At 40.9% G+C, this 26,277-nt stretch overlaps 1 protein-coding gene across 1 annotated transcript in view; it reads right to left on the bottom strand.

Moving 5' to 3' along the window:
- LOC122790392 (integumentary mucin C.1-like) overlaps positions 1-26,277 on the bottom strand; it is a 533,572-nt gene that overhangs the window by 232,529 nt on the left and 274,766 nt on the right. The window lies entirely within an intron of this gene.

The following is a 26,277-nucleotide window of genomic DNA, read 5'->3' as shown; positions in this document are numbered from 1 at the left end:
GACAGGGATGTGAAGTTGCAGATTGTGTCTGTCCTCCTCTGAAAACCTGGTAGATGGTTTTCTGTGGAATAAGGAGAGAAGTCTGGAACCAGTAGTCCCATGCCTGCATCTGATCAGCAAGGACAGGAATACTGTTGGGCCTATTATAAGGAAGCCACTTTTGATTACCAGATGGCTGCTGGGTGATCTCTATACTTTTCATCAGTGAACTGTGGTGCCTGACATCCAGAATAGTATCGACAGAGTGGTGAGAAGCTTCGGCCGCCATTTTACACTTTCATAGGATTGTGCGATGGCTTCATCTGGAACAGTGTGCCTAGGCTTTTACCCTTCTTCCTTTTTCTGAATTGAAACTGTTTAGCTTCATCTCAAACTAGTACTGGCTGTTGTTCAGTGGATCTCATGTTACTCACCCCTCAGTGTAGATTTCCCTTTTAATGCTTTGTGGATTACAAATACCCAGGCTTCATATGAGCTCCAACTTTGGGCCCCATCATGTTGGCATTAAGATTGTAAGTAGTCACTGGCCAGTGAACAGGGTATAACAGAGTGTTTTCACAGTTTGGTCTGATTAGACGTCATCAAGGTTATAGCCGCTGTTAGTGTTACTGTATTATAGAATCTTTACTGCTCAATGACATTGCATTTTTGCTTATATTTGAATGCCAAGACCTCTCTTATTGAGTTTTGCGGGTGTGTGATTTCACTGTATGTATACCTCATATTGCCTTATTGCTAAACTTTGTGCTGCTGCAATAATTTGTTTGCTACTGTGCTGTTGCTTGTTAAGACTAGAGTTTCCGTCTAAAATAAAATCTGTTATTATTTGCAAGCTTGGTGTGTTGGGTGTAAATTGGGGTGTCACCAGATTCAGGTAGGAAGGAACCCGTACACCATTCAGCTACACCTGTGGGTGTGCTACATTTGGGGGCTCATCCAGGATTGCCTGTACTGCCTAGAACTCTGCCCTATTCCCCTGAATGTGTGTAAAGCATTACCAGTACCAAGATGAACCCAGAAGTAGCCGCTAAGTGGTGCAAGCAGCACACTGCTCAGTCAGAGCACTACACAGTACTAGTGTTGTCAGGTGTCACATGGACTGACATGCAAATACATCAAATCACAGAATCCTTACCAGTTGTAGGCTATTGATTTTTATTAGACAGCACCATGGACTCTAAAGAACAGAGCACATTGGCCCTTGTAGAATGGAAAAATCCTCTATTATATGAGCATATATCTTTGAGTGTATTAGTTTCAGGCAAGAATAAAGTCTGTGTGGTAATCCCTGAGAAGTGCACCACCCCAGCAACAGAACAAATACTTGTGGAAGCTTTCCAAGTGGGTCAGAACCTTACACCAAAAACTGAAGCTTCCCTGCTCACAAATACTATAGGGCCCGAAGTTTTGAATGCTTTGGGATGTCTTTTAGAAAAATGCTTAAAGCTTACATGGCCATTCACTGGGTTTGGGTACCGAAAGTTATGTTTCTTCTCTGGCAAGTAGCCCACACCGCAGGGAGAGAAAGATTTTGACTCTTGGATGGATCAGGCTTCATAAGCTCTAGAGGAGTGGGATATCCCAGAAACTCAGAAGAAGCAGCGGAGAGCTGAAAGTTTAAAGGGATTAGCTGCAAATACCATACACACCCTAAGGATGAGAAAGTAAGATTGCACAGCCAAGGAATATTTAGGAGTACTCCAGGATGTGTTTGGAAGAACAGAGAGGGCTGCTGACCTATTGTATCAGTTTGAACATACACACCAAGAAGTTGGTGAGAAACAATCTGACTACATTAAGCGATTAGAGAAAATGCTCTCCGCCAGATCATTTTAAAGAAGGGGGTGGATCTGAAAGTAGCTGACCAAGTACGAATCAGTCAAATTTTACAAGAAGCTCAAGCTATGGATCCTATTATGTAGAAACTGAGGATGAGAGATAGGAAAGAGACTCTAACCTATTCTTAACTGGTTAACGAAGTGAGGGAAGAGGAAGCCCTGCTGCAAGCCAAATCTCAGAGTTCAACATCAACTAAAGCAGTGAGTGAACACAAGCAGGAGCCTACAGGAGTTCTTACTACTCAAATGGGAGTCATGGTCCAGAGTGTCCACAATATAGAGGTGTCACAGTTGCAGGGGCAGGTATTTTCCCTAACCGACGCCATAGCTCAAGTTACCAAGATGGTTGCAGAATTACAGAAAGCAGTGGTAACTTTAGGTGAAGGGAGGAATATATCTGCTACAACCTCCACAAAGGGACTCAGGGAAGAAACAGATTTTCTACTGGTTTTGTTTTCACTGTGAAGACAGAGAGTATATAAAGTGACAGTGTCCAAATGCAGAAAACCTGGAAAAAGTGAACAAACTATTATTGGCAAGTACAATGCAGGGAAACTTCAAAGGGACTCAGTGAAGGAGCCAAATGAGTTCCCAGTTACAAAGAGCTCCATGAAATCTAACATCAGGAGAAGTCTACCTGTACCTCACTTCCCAACCACTCCTTGCAACAGAGGAGTGAAACTACCTACTGTGCACACTTCTAGCTCATCTGAGGTGAACAACCAAATTGGAAAGCCATCTCAGCAAAAGTCTCAGCATCCAAAACCACAAAGGATTACTAAGAAAGAGTTGCATCCTTTAAAATGGCATAGCCAACCAACTGTACCTCAACAACATGCTGACTGCCATACAGCTGAACAACCACAGAAACAGAAAGTACCTGATGGCCTAGTGGGACCGTCCCTTATCATGCCAGTGAAGATAGAAGGGGTGTACAGTAAAGCACTGTTGGATACCAGTATACAAATCATGATCTGTTTAGAGACTTTTACCAGAAATACTTAAAGCATTTGCCACTTGGAAAGTTTGAAGACTTGGAGATGTGGGGGCTAAGTGACACGAAGTTCCCTTATGATGGTTATGTCTCACTCAAGTTAGAATCTTCCACCTCAGTTGTTTGGTCAACAGAAGTTTTTGAAACTCTCACTGTTGTGTGCCCCAGGCCAAAAGAAAAGGATTCAGCATTTATTTTAGCAGGGACAAATACTGACCTCATCAGAAGAATACTGACACCTCAGTTGACCCAGGAACACCCAGCACTACATCCACTCTTGAGACCAGCCTTTTGTGCCCTTCAGAAGTAGAAGGATAGTAAGAAAGATGAAACTGGTCATGTATGGACCCTTCCTGGGAAAGAACATATAATTCAACATGGTCAGGTCACCTGCTTGAGGGCCAAAGTGAGACTGTGTGGACAAACAGCTTCCTGTCATTTCATGATGGAAATGGATCCAGAAATAGACTTGCCATCGGGACTGGAATTAGTCCCCGAAGTTTGGCCTGCTGACAAGCTGAAGCATCCTTATTATAGTCTGCTTGTGGTATTGAAGAATAAAGGAAGTACCTCCATTGTCCTGGGTTCACAAGTGTGTTTGGGAAATGTTTATGCTGCCACTCCCTTATCTGCTTCTGCTTTGACAATTAACTAGTGCAGTGTCAATGAGTTGGAGCTGAAAGATATTGATCTAGAAGGTGGTCTTCTGTCCCCCGAGTGGATAACCAGAGCTATAGAGCTGTTGATGAAGAAGAAAAATTGTTTTTCTACAAGTGAGTTGGATGTGGTTTGTGCAAAAAGTGCAAAACACCAAATAAGATTAAAAGACCGGCCTTTCAGAGAACGTTCCAGAAGGGTAGCTCCAGGAGATCTGGAGGACTTGAGAAAACATCTGGAAGAACTTAAAGACGCAGGGAAAATTCAAGAGTCAAGAAGTCCATATGCCTCTCCCATTGTCGTTGTCAGGAAGAAGAATGGGTCAATTCATATGTGTGTTGACTGTCGTACTCTGACTCAGCGAACCATTCCAGACCAGTACACAACACCCCAGATTGAATATGCTCTAAATTGCCTGGTGGGCAGTAAGTGGCTCAGTGTGCTAGACTTAAGGAGTGGATACTATCAAATCCCTATGCACCCAGAAGATAAAGAGAAGACTGCCTTCATCATGCCTTTGGGATAGTTCGAGTTTGATCGCCTACCTCAAGGTTTATCGAATGCACTGGCAACTTTCCAGAGAATCATGGAAAGAACAGTTGGAGATATGCATCTCCTGGAAGTCTTAGTCTACCTCGATGACATTACTGTCTTTGGGAAGACCCTAGAGGAGCACGAAGAATGACCAATGAAAGTATTGAACAGAATTGAGAAGGAAGGACTGAAGTTGTCACCGGACAAATGGAAAATTTTCCAACCTTCAGTGACCTATGTGGGGCATGTAGTGTCTGCAAATGGAATATCCACAGACCCCAGCAAAGTTGAAGCTGTGACATCTTGGCCCAGACCCAGAACCATTACAGAGCTGCAATCTTTCCTTGGGCTCTGCAGTTACTATAGAAGGTCTGTGCTAGGATTTTCAAAGATAGCAAGACCACTCAACCAATTGCTCCAAAATGATGAAGAAGCAGATGAAACAGATGAAGACATCTTTCTGAAGAAGCCAAAGGGACCAAGAGGCTCTAACAAATTCATCGATAGTCGTTGGACTCCTGAGTGCGAAGAGGCATTTGAACAGCTTAAGTATTCTCTCACACATGCCCCAGTGCTGGCATATGCTGATTCAACAAAGCCATACACATTACATGTGGATGCTAGCAGAGATGGTTTAGGAGGGGTCCTTTACCAGGAGCATGACAAGAAACTGAGACCTGTGGCTTTCATCAATCAAAGTTTATCTCCAACAGAAAGGAACTATCCTGCACACAAGTTGGAATTCCTTGCTTTAAAGTGGGCTGTATTAGACAAGCTGCATGACTACCTCTATGGGGCTGAATTCGAAGTTCAGACTGAAAACAACCCTCTGACATACATCCAGATCACTGCAAAGCTAGATGCTGCTGGTCACAGATGGATGGCAGCTTTATTCAGCTACAACTTCAATTTAAAATGTCACCCAGGACAACGAAAATGGAGATGCTGATGGTCTATCCAGAAGACCTCGTGGAGATTTATACCGCAATGATGAATGGGTGGAAATTCCAGCACCAGGAGTGAAAGCTATGTGCCAGATTGCAACCTGCTACCAACAAATGGAATGTTGGGCCCAGAAGTTGGGTCTGTCTGAAAAAAGCATACTCCAAGCTTACTGTAATATGGTAACTTTACAGGCTTCACCGCTACCAGCATTGACCAACAGTGACCTCAGGAGAGATCAAAGAGAAGACCCCTTAGGTCAGCTGGTGGTAGCTGCTTTAGAGAAGAAACAAGTCGATGTGCTTCGCACAGATATTCATCCACTGGCAAGTCCTTTGGCTAAAGAATGGGACAGACTCCAGATACAAAATGGACTAGTGTATAAGAGATCGCCTAGTACACGTGGATATGAAAAATGGCAATTGTTGCTTACTCACAAGTATCAAGAAGTAGTACTTCGGTCATTGCATGTTGAACATGTTCATCTCGGTTATGACAGAACTCTGGGACTTGTATGAGACAGATTCTACTGGCCATGCATGAAACAAGATATTGAAGATTATTGTTGTACATATCTTCGCTGCATTCAGAGATAGACTGGGCCCACCAGAGCTGCCTCATTGGTTCAAATAGAGAGTAGTGGACTCATGGAACTGGTCTGTATAGATTTCCTTTGCATTGAACCAGATGAAGGCGGGATCAGTAACATGCTGTTGGTGACAGTCCACTATACCAGATACACTCAAACATTTCCAACTCGCAATTAGAAAGCTATTACAGGTGGCAAAACTACTTGTTGAGGAGTTCTTTGTACACTACGGCCTGCCAAAAAGGATACACTCTGATCAAGGGCATGACTTTGAGAAAAAGCTTGTCCATGAACTACTCACTCTTTTGGGAATTCAGAAAAGTCGCTCCACTCCCTATCATCATCAAGGGGATCCTCAGCCTGAGTGTTTCAACAGAGCTTTACTAGACATGTTGGGAACACTATCTGCTGAGAAGAAGAGTCAATGAAGTAGACATGTAGCCACAGTGGTGCATGCATACAACAGTATTAAAATGATTCTACAGGATTCTCACCTTACTTCCTAATGTTTGAAAGAGAAGCTTGTCTTCCTATTGATTTAACCTTTGGAGTAACAGCTGATGATACGCCAGTGTGATCTCATGGCAGTTATGTGGAGAGACTCAAGAAGAACCTCAGACAGGCCTATGAGCTAGCTAAACAATCAACAGGACAAAGACATCAGAAAAACAAAGCTCACTATGACAAGAAAGAGAAGATGCATGATTTGCAACCAGGGGACAGAGTTCTTTTGAGAAACTTGGGCCTGCAAGGAAAGCTTAAACTAGCTGACCTTAGGGGATCTGAGATCTACCTAATTTGTTTTCAGCTAGCTAACATTCCTGTCTACCAAGTCTGCCCTGAGAGGAAAGAAGGGTGCATCAAAACCTGGCACCACAACAACTTAATGCCTTTGGCAGAATCAGTGAGACTCATGGATCTGGAACCCAAAATGGCTCAGCGAAAACCTACCTCAAGGCAATCCAGAAGACTAAAGCGGAGATGAAATATCCTCCCAAATGTTCAAGAGCCTTTGATTCCTCCTGCTGAAGGAGAGGTAGACAGTGATGATGACTGAGGTTTAAGTGGATTTTTTAATGATGATGTTTGAGACCCCATGGACTGCAATCTAAATGTAAATGCACCAGAATTTGTTCCTTGTCACTTTGAACAGTCCAGCACCAGCAATAGATTGAGTGATGTTTCTGTGCCTCTTGTGGAACCTGATGTTGATGGAGGTCCTGCTATGCAAACTTTGGATAATGGTGCTGAGGACAGTTGTACAGTTATGGAGAAAGAAAGTGAAGTTATACAAGAGGAAATCTTATAAGTAGACAATATGCCTACTGAGGAGCTGGACATTGAGTGTGATGTGAGTGACCAATCCTCAGAGCAGAACTCTCCAGTTGTCTCTTTCAAACCAAAGCCTCAGAGACTGATTCATCCCCCACAGAGGCTTACATATGACAGTTTGGTACATAGTGCACAGGAGCCTGTGACCACTGCTCATCAGAGAGTCTACGCCCATGATCCCTATGCCTCCTGCTCAATTGGAAATATGCAATGAAGAGAGGATAGTCATCAGTGTGTTTTCATACCCAGGCAGTCATATGATTCCCATATCTGGCACGTGTCATCAGAAAGATTGCTTCCCAGCAAGGCAACTTCCCACAGGGACATCTAATTGGCAATTGCAGGCTTATTGTGTAAAATGAATGTTTACTGATACAAATTTGTGCATGTAGCCAGTATCACAACCCAAAATTTTCTGTACTATCCACAATGCTAGTTACCCCACTTGCCTCCTGACTCATTACTTTTGTCTGCCTTCCCAAAGCTGTGTTGGAAATGTCCTACAGCACTACTCATACTATGATGCAAAATGCCATCAGTTTTGTCTTTGGTGTGCTGAAGGTTGCTGCTACTTTGACTGGTGAGAGACTACAGTGCACCCCTATCACAACCGCAATCTAGTTGTTCTGCATGTCACAGTGTACAATATGAGCATGCAGAGCTAGGATGGTTATGTCTATGACATGTTTGCATTTCAACCCACACCAGATAGTACAGCATCAGTAGGAAAAGATATGGAGGTGATGGAGAACAAAGCATGTGCAGGAAGACCTCCAGCTAAGCAGCAACAGGTGCAATACACAGCACCACTGCTGAAGGAGTCATATCTGGCTGACAAATATAGACCATGACAATCATAATGTGACAGTGTCAGACAAAGTAAATATGAGGCAGATAGGGATCCTGTCAGGCTGTTCTGCTTCATGTGTGGTCTTTCCACTGCAATACAATACACTACAGGATAAAGAATGTTGTGGATCACAAGCATCATAATTTATACAGTGAACAGGGGACACAGTAATACGAGACTTTCAATGCAAACTGGCTGGGAGAAACACATCACAGGATCTGAGGATGAAAGCTTAATTGTGTCTAAGTACTGAAATTCTCACGGATCCCATCTTGCTGTGGCAAGGTGGGTATCACTTTGTCACCTCAACCTGGTGACACTTTTGCTGATAAGGGCCGAAAGAGTTTGAAACCTCCTATGTCAGAGATGGGTGCTACTGAATGATTTTAACCTGGAGAGAGTTCACTAGATAGGGGCTCTAGGGCTGGAGGTAGTTAGTCAATGACAGGACATCTGAGAGTTGCTGACACTGATGTTGACCATGAATCCTGACAAGGCCCTACAAGATACTTACCCTGTTCTGACCACGGGTAAGACAGCCAATGTCAGCAGCAATGGGAACGCTGCCAGTCCAGTGCATGAATGAGCTGATTGAAGTAGCATATGACCCCATAGGCCTCAGCAGACCAATCATTTCATGATTTCAGAACTACATGTTCTTAAGGAGATCACAATGATGCTGGGCAATACAACTCAGTAGTCTGCTCCATTGCAGATGGCTGTGTGGTACCAGACTGTGCCTAGGTAATGTTTTTATGCATCTACTGATTTATTCCCAGTGCGACCTGCATGTCAGTGGTTAAATGTATGGTGTGCAAGCATTAGACATCTGTTTGTTGCTGACCTGTGGTAGGTATGTCCGCACTGGAAGCAATGTGTCCATCTGAATCGGCTGCTTTAGAGACAGAGGGAATACTGTGCAGATTTCATTCGCAGATGATCTCCCCCAAGGTCATTGTGTGCTCAGCCTGTATAGCTGTAGGGTCCTCAAGATATTTGGCTGTACATACACCCTATGTGGAGAGTGCCTCACCATCCAGGAGTGAGAGTGACAGTGTGGCTGTGTCATCTGTGACACATGTCCATGTCTCTCAGTGTTATCATCAGTTACACTTGAGGTGTGGACATCAACCCTTTATGTCTCTCAGTGGTATCATCAGTTACACTTGAGGTGCAGAAATCAACCCTTTATGTCTCTCAGTGGTATCATCAGTTACACTTGAGGTGCAGACATCAACCCTTTATGTTTCTCAGTGGTATCATCAGTTACACTTGAGGTGCAGACATCAACCCTTTATGTTTCTAAGTGGTATCATCAGTTACACTTGAGGTGCGGACATCAACCCTTTATGTTTCTCAGTGTTATCATCAGTTGCACTTGAGGTGTGGACATCAACCCTTTATGTCTCTCAGTGTTGTCATCAGTTACACTTGAGGTGCAGACATCAAAGCTTTATGTCTCTCAGTGTTATCATCAGGTACACTTGAGGTGTGGACATCAACCCTTTATGTCTCTCAGTGGTATCATCAGTTACACTTGAGGTGCGGACATCAACCCTTTCTCGGATCTTATGCCTGACTATGTAAAGCTTCTTACCATTGATAACTGAGAATGCATAATGCTACTAAGGTGCCCATGTGAGATATAGAGCAGTCATGTTCCTTCAGCTTGTTGAATTGCACTCAACCTTACCATTTTTAGCAGCGTCATCTTGTTGCTAGCCTGATGTACTTACAAATAGAATTGTACATCATGCCCCTTCAATTACTCTGCATTCAGTATTTATGGGAACAGTATATACAAACCTCTGCTAAGTACTACTAACCCACTGTATCACTCATCGAGATGCAGGAGGGCTTACACCACCTCAGCACTGACATCTAGATCAACTTCAGGGATAATTATTGGTACATCTGTTCCACTTAGGGACACAATAAGTTCTTCTCCCTCTGCAATCTTTTGTTACCAGGGCGATACCTCCTATGATCTTTCAAGTGTAGTTTTCTGTTAGAAAAATATGTATTTAAATATATGTGAAATGCTAGTTTAAAAGCAAGGTAGTTTATAATGCATTTTATTCTATTAATCATATAACAGAAGGGATAAATTCATGTGTAAATGCAAGTAGCTTCTGAAACTGCAGTGTGCTTTGACCCCTGACCCTGGCAGCTGCCAGCTCAGCAAGCTTGATGTTTATGCTTTTCATAAGCGATTATCTGCTGGGTCTGTAAATTAAATGTGTAAATCTTCTGCTCCTTCCTGATAAGATAACTTGTCCTTGTAAATAATTAAATCTTCCTTTCCTGATGTAGTAACTTGCCCTTGTAAGATAAAAACACAGCTGGTGGGAAAGTGAAACAGTGAACAAAGAGGTGAATTTAAAGACTGAATCTGCTATTGTATTCGAACTGATATGAGACCTTTAAGAAGTAACTTTACAGAAACACATTATGACTGACCAGCTGGATAGCAAGACCGTATTGTATGTAAAGGAAAAGTTTTTTTTAGATGTACTGCATCAGCATTATTAGATGAATAGAATACTGTTAGTAAAAGTGATGTAGATGCCTTGTGACTAACCACGTCAGTAAGATGGGCATAACCTGAATGCAAACACTATAAAATATTCTGTACTTCCTGCATCATGTCAGACAACATTCTGTACTTGTATGGTTTTTTGCCTCCTGGTGTACACTAGTAAACTTTTGAATCTGAACCTCCTGTGTATTGAATTCTGATTTTCTATTTAACAATTTAGTCCTTTCGAGACGGAATTCCCTTGGTAAGCTGCAGATCAGAGTGTATCGGTGGTCGAATACTGCGCAGGAGAAGTTACCGAAATGGTTCTTCTTGAGTGAAAAGACCTCCGACTGAATTGTCGTGTGTAAAGAGGCTGGCCACTTTCTGATCTGTGGCCGAAGAGCGGAATTTGAACATTTTCAAAACCAGGAGGCTCAGGTAGGAAGAATTTGCCTTTTTTTCTGTTTTAGATCAGGGACTAGGTTACAGTATATTGTTGTCAAGATTTGTTTTTGCAGATCAGGGACAAAAGGAAGTACTGTATATTTTGTCATAGATCAGGGTAACAGAATAAGGTAGACAGTTATTCTACATAAACTGTAAACAGGAACTAAGAATTTGATATCACGTGATAAAAAAGGGTTACGTAACATTTTCTTTGACATGGGTAATCAGTGCACTAAAACCTCGCGAGATCCGCCCCTAACCGAAGACGCAAAATACATGCAATTACAGCGTGCTGATAATGTTAGGTATTATACAAAATGGGTTAACAAATATGAATTTGATGGTAAACTAGATAAACTTTCACTAGTTAAACTCCTTAAACAGCTTAAATCTGATGCAGGAGGTCAGGCAAAAAAGCAACGCCAACTAGGCATACCTCAAGCACAGAGGTGGATTGAGGAAGCAAATCGTAGGGAACAGAAGCTTAAAAATTCAAAAACATTATTTTTAGACAAAGAGGATAATAACTTAGTAATAGCTACAGCTCCTCCTCCTCCTCCCTTACCCCCTCCCTTACCCTTTTCAGGATATGAAGCAAGTGGACAGGCTGGTCCGCCTCCGCGTTTTCCTGAAGTTTCAGTAAGACCACAACCATTTGTTAGAGATCCTATTGAGACTAGGTCCCGAACACGTAAAACACAAAGGGACACAGAATCATACCAAATAGAGAGAAATCTACAGGATGAGAGTGAGGAAGAAATATGCCCACTTATAGAAGTTCCAAATCCTCAGGCAGGACAGGAAGGGCAGGATCCAACACTCTTAGTATATAGACCATGGACACCGGAAGACATCTGGAAGGCTACTGAGGGAATCCCCCATCCGAAAGTTAATTTTACGAAATTTTTAGAAGATTTACAAGGCATGAGGTTAAGTTACCACTTGAATGGGGAAGAAGTAGAAAAAGTAGTAAGACAAATTATAGGTCCACATTGGCACATGATTTGTGGCACCTGGAATCCTCGTAATGCAGAACTTAGGCCACTCCCACATAGTGATGCAGAGTTAGACAACAGAGTGAAAGGTCTGACAGACCGAATATCTGAGAAATGGAAACCTAGAGCAGACTGGACTTGCATTAATCAATGCATACAACAGGAAAATGAGACAATAGATGGATACTATGCTAGATTATTAGAATGTTTTAATAATCATAGCGGTATGTCGGTTCCTGAGAACCAAACGAATGGTTCCCCGTATGAACAACAATTAAAAAATGCATTTTTGAAAGGTTGCATTGCACCTATTAGTAGCTTCATTATGAAGCATATGATAGATCATCGAACAGGGAGGCTACAAGCCTTACTCGAATACGCTAGACATGCTGAGAGACATTTTAATAGCAAAAAGAAAAAGAAGGTGCAAGTCTTCACTGCTGAAGACGGAGCTGAAGTATTTGTATTACAGTCAGGTAAAAAGGGCAAGAAGAATGCCCAGGGAAACAAACAGTCTGACAAACGATCAGAAGATTTTGAGGAGAGGAAAAAGAGAGGTGAATGCTTCAAGTGCGGAAAGAAAGGGCATCTAGCTAGGGACTGTAAACAAAATAAGAAAGCAACGACGGAAGATAAAGGGGATGAGGACTGACTATATGATAGTGAGGATACATCATATGAAAGTCAGGAATCACCAGTAACAGCTAGAATAGAAAAGACAAATGCCAATGTAGTAGAAGGAGTAGAGGAAGTACAAATTGACTTAGATGAAAATGGAAATGAAATTTTAGATTTAGCATTGTTGAGCCTGGAGCTCTACCTAGCAGATACAAAACCGGAAGTGACACTTCTGGTGGAGGGAAGGGAAGTCAAATTCCTGTGTGACTCAGGAGTGTCACGGACTTTGATACACCCCTCCAAGTTACCAGAACATTCCAAATCACCTGATTATATATTAGTAAAAGCAGCAAACGGACAGCTATACAGGGAGCCACTCTCCCATGATATAGCAATAACTGACCCTGTTTCAGGTATGACCCAGAGAAGTAAAATAGTTGTTTCTGCAAAGTGTCCAGTAAACCTATTGGGCAGAGACCTTATGCAGATATTTGGCATAGCAGTAGTTCCAACTGTACAAGGTATGGAGGCACAGAGACAAATGGATACATTTGTAGTGCGATCGGAGTGTGAAACTTTTTACTGGTACAGCCAGGACCTAGTCATGACTGGTCCAGGGGCAGTAACCTAGGAACTGATGAACGTAGCCATCAGTAAAGCCCCCTCCCTTGACACTGATCGACAGCATTTGTTATACACTGTACTCTATACTACTGTACCACACCAGGACCTGATAGAAAGTATGAGCAAGAACTGTTTAGAAATCGTGCAACTAGATTGGTTTTGCGTACTCTGTACTGGGATGCTGAGGGGAACAGTGTAGTTAGCTGTTCATTACCTCAAGAATTCCTTGCATTGTATAGATCAAATCGGTTGACACATGTCAGCTTGACAAAGAACAAAAGTGTCAAATGGGCAGACTTAGGAGGAAAAAGTAACAAGATGGGAGAAACAGACTGATTTAGAACTGTCAGAACAAGGGATACAAAAACAAAAACTGAATTGGTTGACACAAACACATCCAGCTGTACACTTGCAATCTAGCGAGGACAGTTGATTAGCATTTTTATTAGAAGAAGAAGAAAAGGCCTTATGTGAAATTCCAGCAACTCTTTGGTCAACAGGCAAGTCAGATGTAGGACTTATTCGAACAGCAGGACCAGTTACAATTACCCCGAAGTCAGCTTTTAGACCACAGAAAAGACAATACCCTTTGAGAAAGGATACAGAAATAGGAATTAAGCCTATAATAGCAGCATTACTCAAAGAAGGAGTACTGGTAGAATCTCCTGATTCACCATGTAATACACCCCTAGTTCCTGTTAAAAAAGCAAACGGGGAATGGCGGATGGTACAAGATTTGCAAGCTGTAAATAATGCAGTAATACCTAGAGCACCTACGGTGCCAGACCCACATACTTTGTTAAATGATTTAGAACTGCAACATAAGTATTTCTCTGTGGTAGATATTAGCAATGCTTTCTTTTCAATACCTATACATCCTGATAGTCAATATTGGTTTGCATTTACATTTCAGGGTAAAAGGTATACATATACTCGACTACCACAGGGATATTGTGAGAGCCCAACAATTTTTGCACAAGAAATGGCTAGCAACCTGGCAGGGTTTACCCCACCAGGAGGTAGTCAAATTCTACTTTATGTAGATGACATCTTGCTAGCAGCCCCCACCCAGCAGCAGTGCAGAGAGGATACTGTAGCATTATTGAAATTTTTAGCAATACAAGGACACAAAGTAAACAAAAGTAAGTTACAACTTTGGAGAAAACAAGTTAGATACTTGGGATATGTAATATCCAATGAAGGTAGAATACTAGATGAGGAAAGAAAAACAGCAATGTTCAAGCACCCAAACCAAAAACCAAGAAAGAAATTATGTCTTTCTTAGGTACAACTAATTTTTGTCGGAGCTTGATACCAAATTATGCTTTGGAATCTGCTCCATTAACTGACTTGAAATATAAGACACCAATGGCAGCACAAGATATTTTACAATGGACAACAGAAGCAGAAACGGCTTTCTGCAGGTTGAAGCAGTTGATAGCTTCTTCATTAGTTTTAGGACTTCCAAATTATCACAAACGGTTCTTTCAGACCATAGATTGTAAGCAAGGGTACATGACGTCAGTATTGACGCAACAACATGGGGACAAGCAACGCCCCATAGCTTACTATTCATCACAGTTAGACCCAGTGGCACGATCTTTGCCTCACTGTGTACAACCAGTAGTTGCAGCCACAATGGCAGTACAGGCTTCGGCCTCAGTGGTGTTATTCCACCCTCTCACATTGAGAGTGCCTCATGCAGTTGCAATAATTTTACTGCAAGAGAAAATGGCATACCTTTCTCCTGCTAGACATCTTTCACGTATGACTATACTGCTGAGCCAACCTCATATGACAATTGAAAGAGGTACGACATTGAATCCATCAACATTACTTCCAACTCCTGCAGGGGGCACACCACACAGCTGCCTGCAGGAAATTGAACAGTTAGCTTTACCTAGACAAGATCTTACAGATATGCCCTTGGATAATGCCAAGGTGACATATTACATGGACGGCTCATGCAGAAGGGGTCCTACAGGGAAAAATCTGGTAGGGTATGCAGTAGTTACAGACACTGAAATTTTAGAAGCGCAATCCTTACCACACAACTTATCTGCACAAGCAGCTGAACTGATAGCTTTGACGAGAGCATGTACTTTAGCAAAAAACAAGTGTGTAAACATATATGCTGACAGTCAGTATGCTTTTTCTACAGTACATGTATTTGCACAACAATGGAAAAATAGAGGAATGATAACATCCAGTGGAAAACTTATTAATCATGCGCAATTTATTTTGGAGTTATTAGAATCTATTCAGTTACCTACCAAAGTAGCTATTTGTAAATGTGTAGCTCATACAAAACAGCAGGATAGGATTTCGAAAGGCAATGCACGAGTTGATGCGGCTGCAAAGCAAGCAGCCTCAGACTCAGAAACTTTATTTTTGAACGAGGAATTACAACCCTCTGAGATTTTAGATTTAGACATGTTAAAAACAATGCAAACGCTTACTACAAAAGCAGAAAAACAAAAATGGGTAAAACGAGGTGCAATTCTTGAGAATGGACTGTACATTTCCAAAGAGAAAAAAACTATATTGCCGTCTAATTTATTTAGATATGGAGCTTTGTTGAGCCATGGGCAGAGCCATGTCTCAACAGGGGGGATGGTACACTTAGTAAATCGAATATTCCAAACATATGGATACATAAACTACACAAAGAAATTTTGTGCAGCTTGTCATACTTGTAACAAGCATCATGCACAAGGAGCATTTAAAACCAAGCAAGGAAGTTTTCCTATACCACCATACCCATTCCATACTATTTGAATGGATTTCATAGAATTAAATAAATGTGAAGGGAAAAAGTTTTGTTTAGTTATTATAGACATGTTTTCTAAATGGGTAGAAGCTTTTCCAACCAAAAACCCGGATGCAGCAACAGTGGCGAAAGCCCTGATAAAAGAAGTAATCCCTAGATTTGGCATTCCGGAAAGGATTTATAGTGACAGCGGCACACATTTTGTGAACCAGACAATCCACCAGCTTGGGAGATTTTTTGGTATCTCCTTAAAGAACCATTGTGCCTACCACCCACAGTCAGCAGGACTGGTGGAAAGGTACAATGCTACCCTAAAAAGTAAACTTAGGAAGCTAGTAGAGGAGACCCAAAAGAATTGGATATACTGTCTGCCTTTAGCACTGCTGAGTATGAGAACGGTTCCAAATGCAAAGGGTTTGACTCCCTTTGAAATGATTTTTGGAAGAGCATATTATGTGCCTCAGTGGAAAGCTCTCATGCCTGCAGAGCAGGAGGCTGACAGTTCGTTAGCAGAATATATGAAGAAATTGTTAAGGAATAAATCTGTTTTGCAGTTTAACTCTATTTCAGATAAGGAACAGACCAGACCGGTGGAAACAGTCATGGGCCCTGGAAGTTGGGTTTGGCTGAAAGTGATGAAAAGGAAAAACTGGGCGAGTCCTAAGTGGGAAGGTCCGTACCAGGTTCTGTTGGCAACGCCTACTGCAGTTAGAGTAGCTGAGAGGACGTCCTGGGTTCATTTGACGCATTGTAAACTGGTAAAGAACTTTCAACTTGATAAAACCTTTGAGACTGATACACAACCAGACTGAGATGGCCAAAAACAAAGCAAATAGAAGTTTAGATCAACCCCAGAGATGTTGCATAATCATTTTGTTGTGTGTACATTTATTAACTGTAATTGTGACAATTTTCCTCTTGCTGTGGTTCATCCTACACACAACCACACAAGTGAAAGTGGGAAGGTGTGATGAAACGTCTATAGACTGGCATCCAAATTTTAACACATACCTGGCCATGAAACGTGTGTATGCAGAGACTATGAACATTTCAAATTGCTGGGTTTGTACAGCTATACCAACAGCATATGGAGGACTGATAATGTCCGCTGTCCCTTTGGGGATAAATGAGACTTGGGAGAATTTACTTTTTGACACAGAAACTGTGAGATCACAGGACAAAATAGCTTTATTTTTACCTGTCACACAAAAAGCAGTTGTATGTTTCTATAAAAATGACACCCTCCAGGTGGGCTGGAGCAATTGTAATATAACCATATCTTACCAATGTTATATTAAGAATGGTAATGGCAATACTTTTTGCAATACTAATTATGACTCGTATTTAAACTCATTGAAAACGACTATGAGTGACATTCAAAAAAATCCAGTTTTGTTTAAACAATTGTCAGTTATAGATCAGAAAATGTTTCATGCAGGGCTAATGCATATTAGTACTAAAGTAGAAAACTGTTATTTTATTTGTGGGAAAAAAAGGCATATAAATGGTTGCCTGAGAATTGGTCCAGCAGTTGTTTTTTGGGTTATCTGGTTCCAGCAATAAGACATACTGCAGAATTACCTTTGGGTAAGATACGGAACGTAAGAGAAACAGCTCGAAAATCTGAAGGTCCAGTTAAGAAACCTGTGAATCCAGTTGGGAAGATCGAAGCTGGTTGGAAAGACCATAATTCAGTAAAAGACAAAAGTGAATTGACTCATATGGACTTGAGTGACAGTGTTATATCCTGGGCAGGAATATTACCAGCCTATGGAGCAGTCAAATTGATCTGGGAGCTGAGGAAGTTGTCGAAACTTCTTGAAGTAATGAGTAATGCAACTTTTTCCGCCCTAGAATTGGTGACTGATGAACTGAATGCAATGAGAACTGTAGTACTCCAAAATCGGATGGCTCTTGACTTCACCCTAGTGGCGAGAGGTGGTACGTGCGCACTTATCAAAGAAGAATGCTGTGCTTTTATCCCTGACAATCGCCACAAGATAAATAATCACCTAGAGGTAATTCAGCAAGTATCAGCCATGACTGAACCAGGCCCAAACCCACTGACGGACTTTTTCCAGAATCTATTTGGGGGGTGGGGTTCCATCCTAATGAATATTTTGATTGCCATTTGTGTGGGTATACTCCTGATAGGAGCATGTGTTTGCTGTAGAATTCCCTGCATGAAAAGATTAATCAAAGATTTTGTTGATGTATCTGTTACTGAAACTTTCTACCAAGATATTGAAATTGAAAGATTGATTTCAGATGATGCTTTTTCTGAAGTATAGATTAAATGACTCACCTAGCTGAAAATCCTGAGTGGGAAAGGCTAGGAGATGAAATGACACTATGCATATTTCAAAATAGAATAAAAAGTATTAATAGGGGGGAAAATGTTAGAAAAATATGTATTTAAATATATGTGAAATGCTAGTTTAAAAGCAAGGTAGTTTATAATGCATTTTATTCTATTAATCATATAACAGAAGGGATAAATTCATGTGTAAATGCAAGTAGCTTCTGAAACTGCAGTGTGCTTTGACCCCTGACCCTGGCAGCTGCCAGCTCAGCAAGCTTGATGTTTATGCTTTTCATAAGTGATTATCTGCTGGGTCAGGAAATTAAATGTGTAAATCTTCCGCTCCTTCCTGATAAGATAACTTGTCCTTGTAAATAATTAAATCTTCCTTTCCTGATGTAGTAACTTGCCCTTGTAAGATAAAAACACAGCTGGTGGGAACGTGAAACAGTGAACAAAGAGGTGAATTTAAAGACTGAATCTGCTATTGTATTCGAACTGATATGAGACCTTTAAGAAATAACTTTACAGAAAGACATTATGACTGACCAGCTGGATAGCAAGGCCGTATTGTATCTAAAGGAAAAGTTTTTTTTTTAGATGTACTGCATCAGCATTATTAGATGAATAGAATACTGTTAGTAAAAGTGATGTAGATGCCTTGTGACTAACCACGTCAGTAAGGTGGGCATAACTTGAATGCAAACACTATAAAATATTCTGTACTTCCTGCATTGTCAGACAAAATTCTGTACTTGTATGGTTTTTTGCCTCCTGGTGTACACTAGTAAACTTTTGAATCTGAACCTCCTGTGTATTGAATTCTGATTTTTTATTTAACATTTTCCATGTCTTCCACTTGGCTTATCCAATCATGTTTCATGTGATGCTGACACTGGCATATTGTAGGACTGTATCACTCATTGCACTGATGACCCCCAGTAAGGACTGCTGCACCTGGATTTTGAGGACATATCTGCCCTGCTTCTCTGAAAAAGCTGTACTCCATTCTGCCTAAAAGCCTACAGCAGGATGTTTATCTCAGTCCTGACGTTTTCCATCCTCTGCATGCATTGTCCTCTGGACATGCTGACTCCTACATAAACACAGGGAATATAACAATATGTAGGACTGCATGTAAAAGGTGTGATAATTGGAGGAAGAGTTATTAATGACCTTCACTATGCTGATGATGCTGCATTAGTGTATGAAAGTGAAGATGATCTTAAAATTAAACAAAACAGTCTCAGAATAGGTTTGCATCTTAAGGCGAAGAGGACAGAGACCATGGCAAGTGGCAAAACTTAATAAACACATTTTTGATGCAGAAGAAATAGAAATAAAATACAAAACTTCTGCTTGCTTGGTTCAATAATAGATTCCTATGGAGTAAATAGGCTTGCAGTCCATGGGAAGCATTAAAGAGCCTAGTCCAAATTCCCAGTTGCTCCAAAGAACTGCTTGATTGAGGGACTTGCTCAAGGTCATTGAATGATAAGGGAAACAAACCATGTACGACAAGAACTACAGCTCACAGCCTTAAGCATCTGTACCAACTGCCAAACTAATAAATAGCAAAATGATAAACTGTAAAGGACTTAGATGAGATCAAGTGTAAAGATTTATCTCTGTATGCAAAGATTTGACTTATCCAAGCTATGGCATTTTTAGTGATGTGAAATGGATATGAAGGCTGAAGGTGAAGAAAAAAGGCCAGAAGAAAATTCATATCACTGAATTATGGCATTGATGAAGCATACTGCATATATCATAGATATCCAAAAACAAATAATTCAATATTGTAAGAGATAAAACCTGAATAAGTATAGAAGCACAGGTGACAAGTTTTCAGCTTTTATATTCTAGACATATTATGTGAAGAGAAGGACCATTAGGAAGTGACTTAATTTTTGACAACGTCAAAGGTCAACAACAACAACAACAAAAAAGATAACCAGTAATGCGGAAGACTGATACAATAATTAGAGAACTGGATGCTCCTCTATTATTAATTACTTAGTTGACAGAAGACAGATTACAGTACAGGAAAGTTATACATAATGTCACCATAAGTTGACATTGACTAGGTGACACTTAATAATATCAACAAAATATGTAAACATATCATCATCATCATCAACCTCATTTTTTCTATTTTCTTCTGCATGAGGTTTGGGTGTCTTGTCAAATGCCACCACCTCTCACAATCCAGTGCCAGTATCCTACCTTCATCAACAGTCATGCTTGACTGTCACAGGTCTTCTGTGATGCAATCCATCCATCAGTTGGCTGGATACCTGGTCCCTCTTACCTTTTTCCTGTTTCTCCCACATTTCCATCACCAAATCATCTTCTGCTTTCCTGCTTATGTGCTGGAGCCATCATAATCTGTTCTCTTTCACCTTCTGTGCAATTGGAGTTGCTTTGTCCTCTGCTCTGATGTCCTCATTTCTTCATCTGTTCCATAGTGTGCATTCTACCTCCCATGTCAGGCACTTCATCTTCTCAAGCTTCATCAGTTGATCTGCCTTCACTGTACAGGAGTACTGGATGTCCCACTGCTTTGCACATTTTACTTTTCAGTTTATTTGGTATTCTTCTGTTATACACAATCTCTGATATTCTGTGGCAGTTAGTTGCAGCACCTGATTCTAGCTTTGACCTCCTCAGCCCAACTTTTCTTCTCTTATCCTCTCCTCTCTACACCTCAACTACTCTCTCAGATACTTGAAGCTATTAACCTGTACCACTATTTTACCTTCTATCTCAATTTTCAGCTTCTTCAGATTTCTCCCATTTGTTGCCATGATAGCTGTCTTGTCTGTTTTAAGTTTCATCTCATATGCCTTCAGTTTTGCTGAAGTTCCTGTTGGACAGTTTCACCATCTGTAACTTCATCTCCACTATCTGTCTCAGTACAAACATTGAGTTAATTGTACTGCATCCTGAATCTAAACTGCTCATCTTCCATCTTACTTTTATACTGCTCTGTGCATTCATTTACTAATCACTCTCTCCAACACTTTCTATGTAGTGTGACAAGAGTTTGATACCTCTGTGCTGCCCACAGGTATGAATGTCTCACTCATTCCTGTGCAATGGCGCAAGAATGTTTGTTCATCAGTTATCTGGGATACACATTTGTCTCCATACTGCTGTGAGTACCCTCAGGAGCCATATCCCCCCTAACAAACCCAACATATTGCTGCTGTAATTTCATCTGAGCCTTCAGCTCTCCCTCCTGTTTCATTGTAGGCTGTATATGAGGTGGTACAGCTTCTGTGGGATTTTCTTCACTCAAACGTTGCATGAAATACTTCTCCCATCTACCTTTGATGTCCTGTGGACCAGGGAACAGATTGTTGCTGCTGGCATCTCTTATGAAGTGTGTCTGATTACTCTCTTCTTTATCTTTCTGTCTTTGCTTTGCAATCTGATAGAGATTCTTTTTGGCATCTGCTGTGTCACTTTTCAACATCTGGTAGAGTGTCTCTGATACTTTGTTCTTTGCTACTGCGACTGCTCTCTTAGACTCTTTATTGGCCAACCAGTAATCCTTCTTAGTGTGGTTTGCTTTTTCTATCTCCCACTGTTTCCTGCACTTCTTCTTTCTCTAAATAAATTCCTGGACTTCTGCAATTATCCACCAGCTATCCTTATGTACTTTATTTCCATACCTGGTTCTGCCTCATATCTGTTCTGTAGTCTACAGAAATGCTGTTTTGAGACTCTGCTATTCTTCTTCACTTATTTCCTCTTTCTCCTGAGGTGCTAAATCCCAGAATATTTCATTGAACTCTTGTGCTTTCACTCCAGTCAGTTCCCAAGTTTTCAGCTTTGCATCTGTTGACCTTTGAACCTTATCTGAGTACTGCTTATGAATTATTGTGGCTAGCAGTGGTTTATGCTGTGGGCCAACTGTTTCACTAGGGATGCCTTAGCAATTGCTGGTTCTACCCCAGTGCCCTTTACTTATTAGAAGGAAATCTACCTGAGTTGCATGTTGACCACTCTTGTATGTGATCTTGTTACAGTCTGTCTTGGAAAAGTATGTGCTGGCCATTATTAAGCAATATGCCAGACAGGAATCTAGAATGGCTTCTCCTTCTTTATTCCTGTTGCTCTACCCATGTGGAGTCAGGTAGTCCTCAAATCCTGTTCTGTCTGTCCTGAGATGTGCATTCAGGCCACCATTATCAACCCTCACATTGTCCTGCTTTATCTAGTAAGTTGTGCATCTGCTGCCTGAATATACCCTCTTCCTCACTATCACAAACCTTGCTGTAGGGCATAGACTGAGATTATTAGTACTACCCCATCTTTACATTACACTCTGATTACATTGAGTCTGTCACTAATTCTGGTGACATCCCTTACTGTCTTCAGAACAGTCTTCCTAATTTCTAGACTGCCCTCTCCTTGAGTAGTAGACTCTGAATCACAAACCAAGAGGTTTTGCTGCATTGCCCTTCCACCCTGTCTCTTGGACAAACACATGATGTCCAGTCTCTTGGACACACAGGATGTCCAGTCTCCTCCTTACTATTATGTTGTACACTTCCAAGTTGGGGCCTGCTAATGATCCTGTATTCAGTGTAGGAATCCTTAGTTCATTTTTCACAGGATTGTTGGTTTTATATCCAGATTCCACTCACCAGAGCTATCCCAGGTAAGCTAGGGTAGAGGATTGTTGGTTTTATATCCAGATTTCACTCACCAAAGCTATCCCAGGTAAGCTAGGATAGAGGCTGGGTAACGGCACCCTGGCCACCCAGCAGCTTATTGACCCAGGGCTGTTGGGATTTATGACAGGCACACAGTGCAAGTAGAGGCACACAGACTCCTCCCACCATTAGCATGGTTCCCTGGCATTAGTAGGTCCACAACCTATTTATCACTGGCAAGTACCCATGCCCATTTTTGGTGACATTAGTCAATGTGACCAAATCACCTACAGCCAGTTTCAACACTGTCAAGTCGCTAACCATGACAAGGCACACAGTCTGTGATCCATGTTCTCCAAGTCTATAGGGTACTGTACATATACACCACAACTGATGCCTAAAGTTGTTGGTCTATACAACTCTTCTTCTAATAGGCATCACATACATAGTCTGTGCTGCTGTCAGTGATTCTGTTCATTTTTGTGTTCACTCTGTTGACAAAACTCTGAAGTTCAACCTTGAGGTGGAAACTCCCAGCATGTTTTTAGAAGCAGGAGAAACCCCACATATACACAGGGAGAACATGCAAACTCCATACAATCAGTTGCTGGATGTCAGCACTGAATACTGTACTTTGTGCTTGGAACGTGAAGACAGTAGCCATTATGTCAACTGCATATCTAAGTCTAAAATATATAACCATAAACCATGATAAATATTCCAAACTTGTTTAAAAATGTTAAGACTGTCGTGTCTCAGAAAATATTCTTGCCAACACAACATACCATTGTTATACATGCAAATCAGTCCAGTAAACCTGACTACTGCTCTATCAGGTCACTGATGTGTGAGCAGTCCAGACATCCACAACATACCATTGTTACACATGCAAATCAGTCCAGTAAACCTGACTACTGATCTATCAGGTCACTGATGTGTGAGCAGTCCAGACATCCACAACATACCATTGTTACACATGCAAATCAGTCCAGTAAACCTGACTACTGCTCTGTCAGGTCACTGATGTGTGAGCAGTCCAGACATCTAAGCAACACAGAACGTATTCCCAATGCACTCAAAACTACTGTGTGCAGTTCTGGTATTTAAGATGATTTGTACAGTACAAGTGAAACTCTATTATAATGTTGTGGCATGTAAGGTCAAGGTATCCTTGTTTATAAAGAATGCACTTTATTTTAAAGCATCATCCTGTTTTTTTTACGCAACTTATAACAGCTTTCTGACTGCAAAAGAGAGTGAACTCACTTAGTGGCAGTTAAAAGTTTGTCTTCCTTCTATCTTCTTTTTGAGTTTCACTCAAGTTTTCAGATATAAAATGTTAATAATGTTTCCTTAACTTTTATTATCAAAAGCAACAGTAGGCTAGAGAAGTATTGTGTTATATTAGAATGAGCTTAAATGTAGGAGCAGAAACAAAAATCTACTCAGAACTTGCCGCCAGTTCATCTGTAATACAAATAATGAGAAGGCTTGGGGTTTTGTTCAGATGCTTTAATACATATTATACAATTCTTCCTCTAAAACGTGCACGCTGATTGGCCAGCCCAACCAGCGTGCCCGTTGTAAATCCCTCAATATACTAACGGAAAAAGGTCCGGACGACCGGACTTTTTCCGTTAGTATAAAACACTGTCTCACTATGTTAAAAGAGTTTAACATAGCGACACAGGTTTAAAAAAAGCAAGGCAAATCTCCGTTGCTTTTTTTAAAGCTGTCTCGCTATGTTAAACTCCTTTAACATAGCAACACAGTGTGTAAAAAGCAATGGAGATCTTGCGATCTCCGTTGCTTTTTTTTTAAACCTGTCTCGCTATGTTAAATGGGTTTAACATAGCGAGACAGCTTTAAAATAAGTAACAGAGATCACCGTTGCTTATTTTAAAGCTGTCTCGCTATGTTAAACCCATTTAACATAGCTAATAAAAGCAACGGAGATCTTGCGTTCTCCGTTGCTTTTGCCCACAACTCTGATGTACTGCGTAGGCATGCGGTACATCAGAACTACCGCTGAATACCAGACAGCTGCGGAAGGGCAGCAAAGAGGCATTATACAATGCCATTATTTAAGAAAAGTAATTATTTCTTTTCTTAAATAATGTCATTATAATAACAATAACCACTTCTGGGTGTGGGTAATGCGGGATTTAACCACGGTTGTCTTTGTTTGGTCCCTCGGGCTTCGCCCTCGGGACCAAACCACGCCAACTCAACCGTGGTTAAATCCCACATTACCCACACCCAGGCGTGGGTTATTGCTATAAAAACACATCAGGATGGATAGCAGCATCTTCAAATATGAATGAACTAACATACAAAGCTTATATACATACGTGTTCACAACTCAACAGCTAACTACAAAATGGCAGTCATATTTGCATGTGCTCAGTATTTATACACTTGTGCAAGCCCTCGGATAGCTTCTTAAAGGTATATATGCACTCATTGATCTACATCCTCTCTCTTAACTCATTCACTCCAATGGGGCTTTGGAAGTTTGCAGCATAACTTCCAATGGGCGGAGCCTAAGCATTTTGACAGAATCATATTATGTCCTCACATTTTAAGCAAATGTTCATATCTCTGAAACCATTGGAGTTATGAAAGAAGTATAAATGGCAAACTCTTCGGCAAAAACAATTTTTATAGTGGTAGTGTTCTTTAGGTTCTAGGTCATACAGAATTTTATAAGTCACAGTAAACACAGTAGCAATTACATTTATAATATTTTGTAAACAACTTACAATATCCCAGCACCCACTCAAGTTACACGCATACTGTTAGCAGCATTTTATTCATCTAGCTAAGAGGTAGTATATGAGAAAAGAGAGTTCTGTCTGTGCTACTTGGTTGTTGAGATATTTAGAAAATGTTAAAATTATATATTTATAAATTAATATCATAAAAACAACAATTAATATCTCTTTTCCTGCACTAGACAGAGGTCAAACATTAATGCAGCTGGGTTTACCATTGTCTAAGCTTTAAGATGCAATATTTTAAAATCTTGAACAAAGCATGGTTTTGGAATTATTGATGCAAATATGAGCAAGCAATATTTGACACCTACAGGCATCAGTAGGAGTTAACTGCAGATGCACCTGGAGGCATTACTTGGATGTAATGAGTTAAAAAGATTGCCCTTTACATAAAAAAATAGCAGAGATAAGCATGCATTACTATGTACGTCAGAAACAAAACACAATATTCATGTCCAAGTTGCTTTGTATCTATTGCAAGGTTAAGAATTTCGACCATATCTTGTAACATAACTGATGGGACTAAAATTACAACAGGGACAGTCTGCGGTACACAACTCATATCAGGAACTTCTAGATTTTTCATAGGAACAGGAATGTCCTCTAGAATTTCCTCTAGAATTGGAACAGTGGACGACTCACTCTGAGATAAAGAGTCTCTCTCACAGGCTATTTGGTGTGGTATAGGCTTGGATACCAGTAGTAAATGCCTCCAGTTCTGCCTGAAGATTCCTTCTACTGTTTTCACAATGTACGATCTTAGCTCTGGACAAATATTCTTTATGACACCAATCCGATCATAACCTTTGGACATTTGCATCCT

The sequence above is a fragment of the Protopterus annectens genome, chromosome 16.part0, assembly GCF_019279795.1.
Source record: "Protopterus annectens isolate FY-2018-M chromosome 16.part0, PAN1.0, whole genome shotgun sequence".
Lineage (NCBI taxonomy): Eukaryota > Metazoa > Chordata > Ceratodontiformes > Protopteridae > Protopterus > Protopterus annectens.
This window is presented reverse-complemented; position numbering and strand designations above follow the sequence as displayed.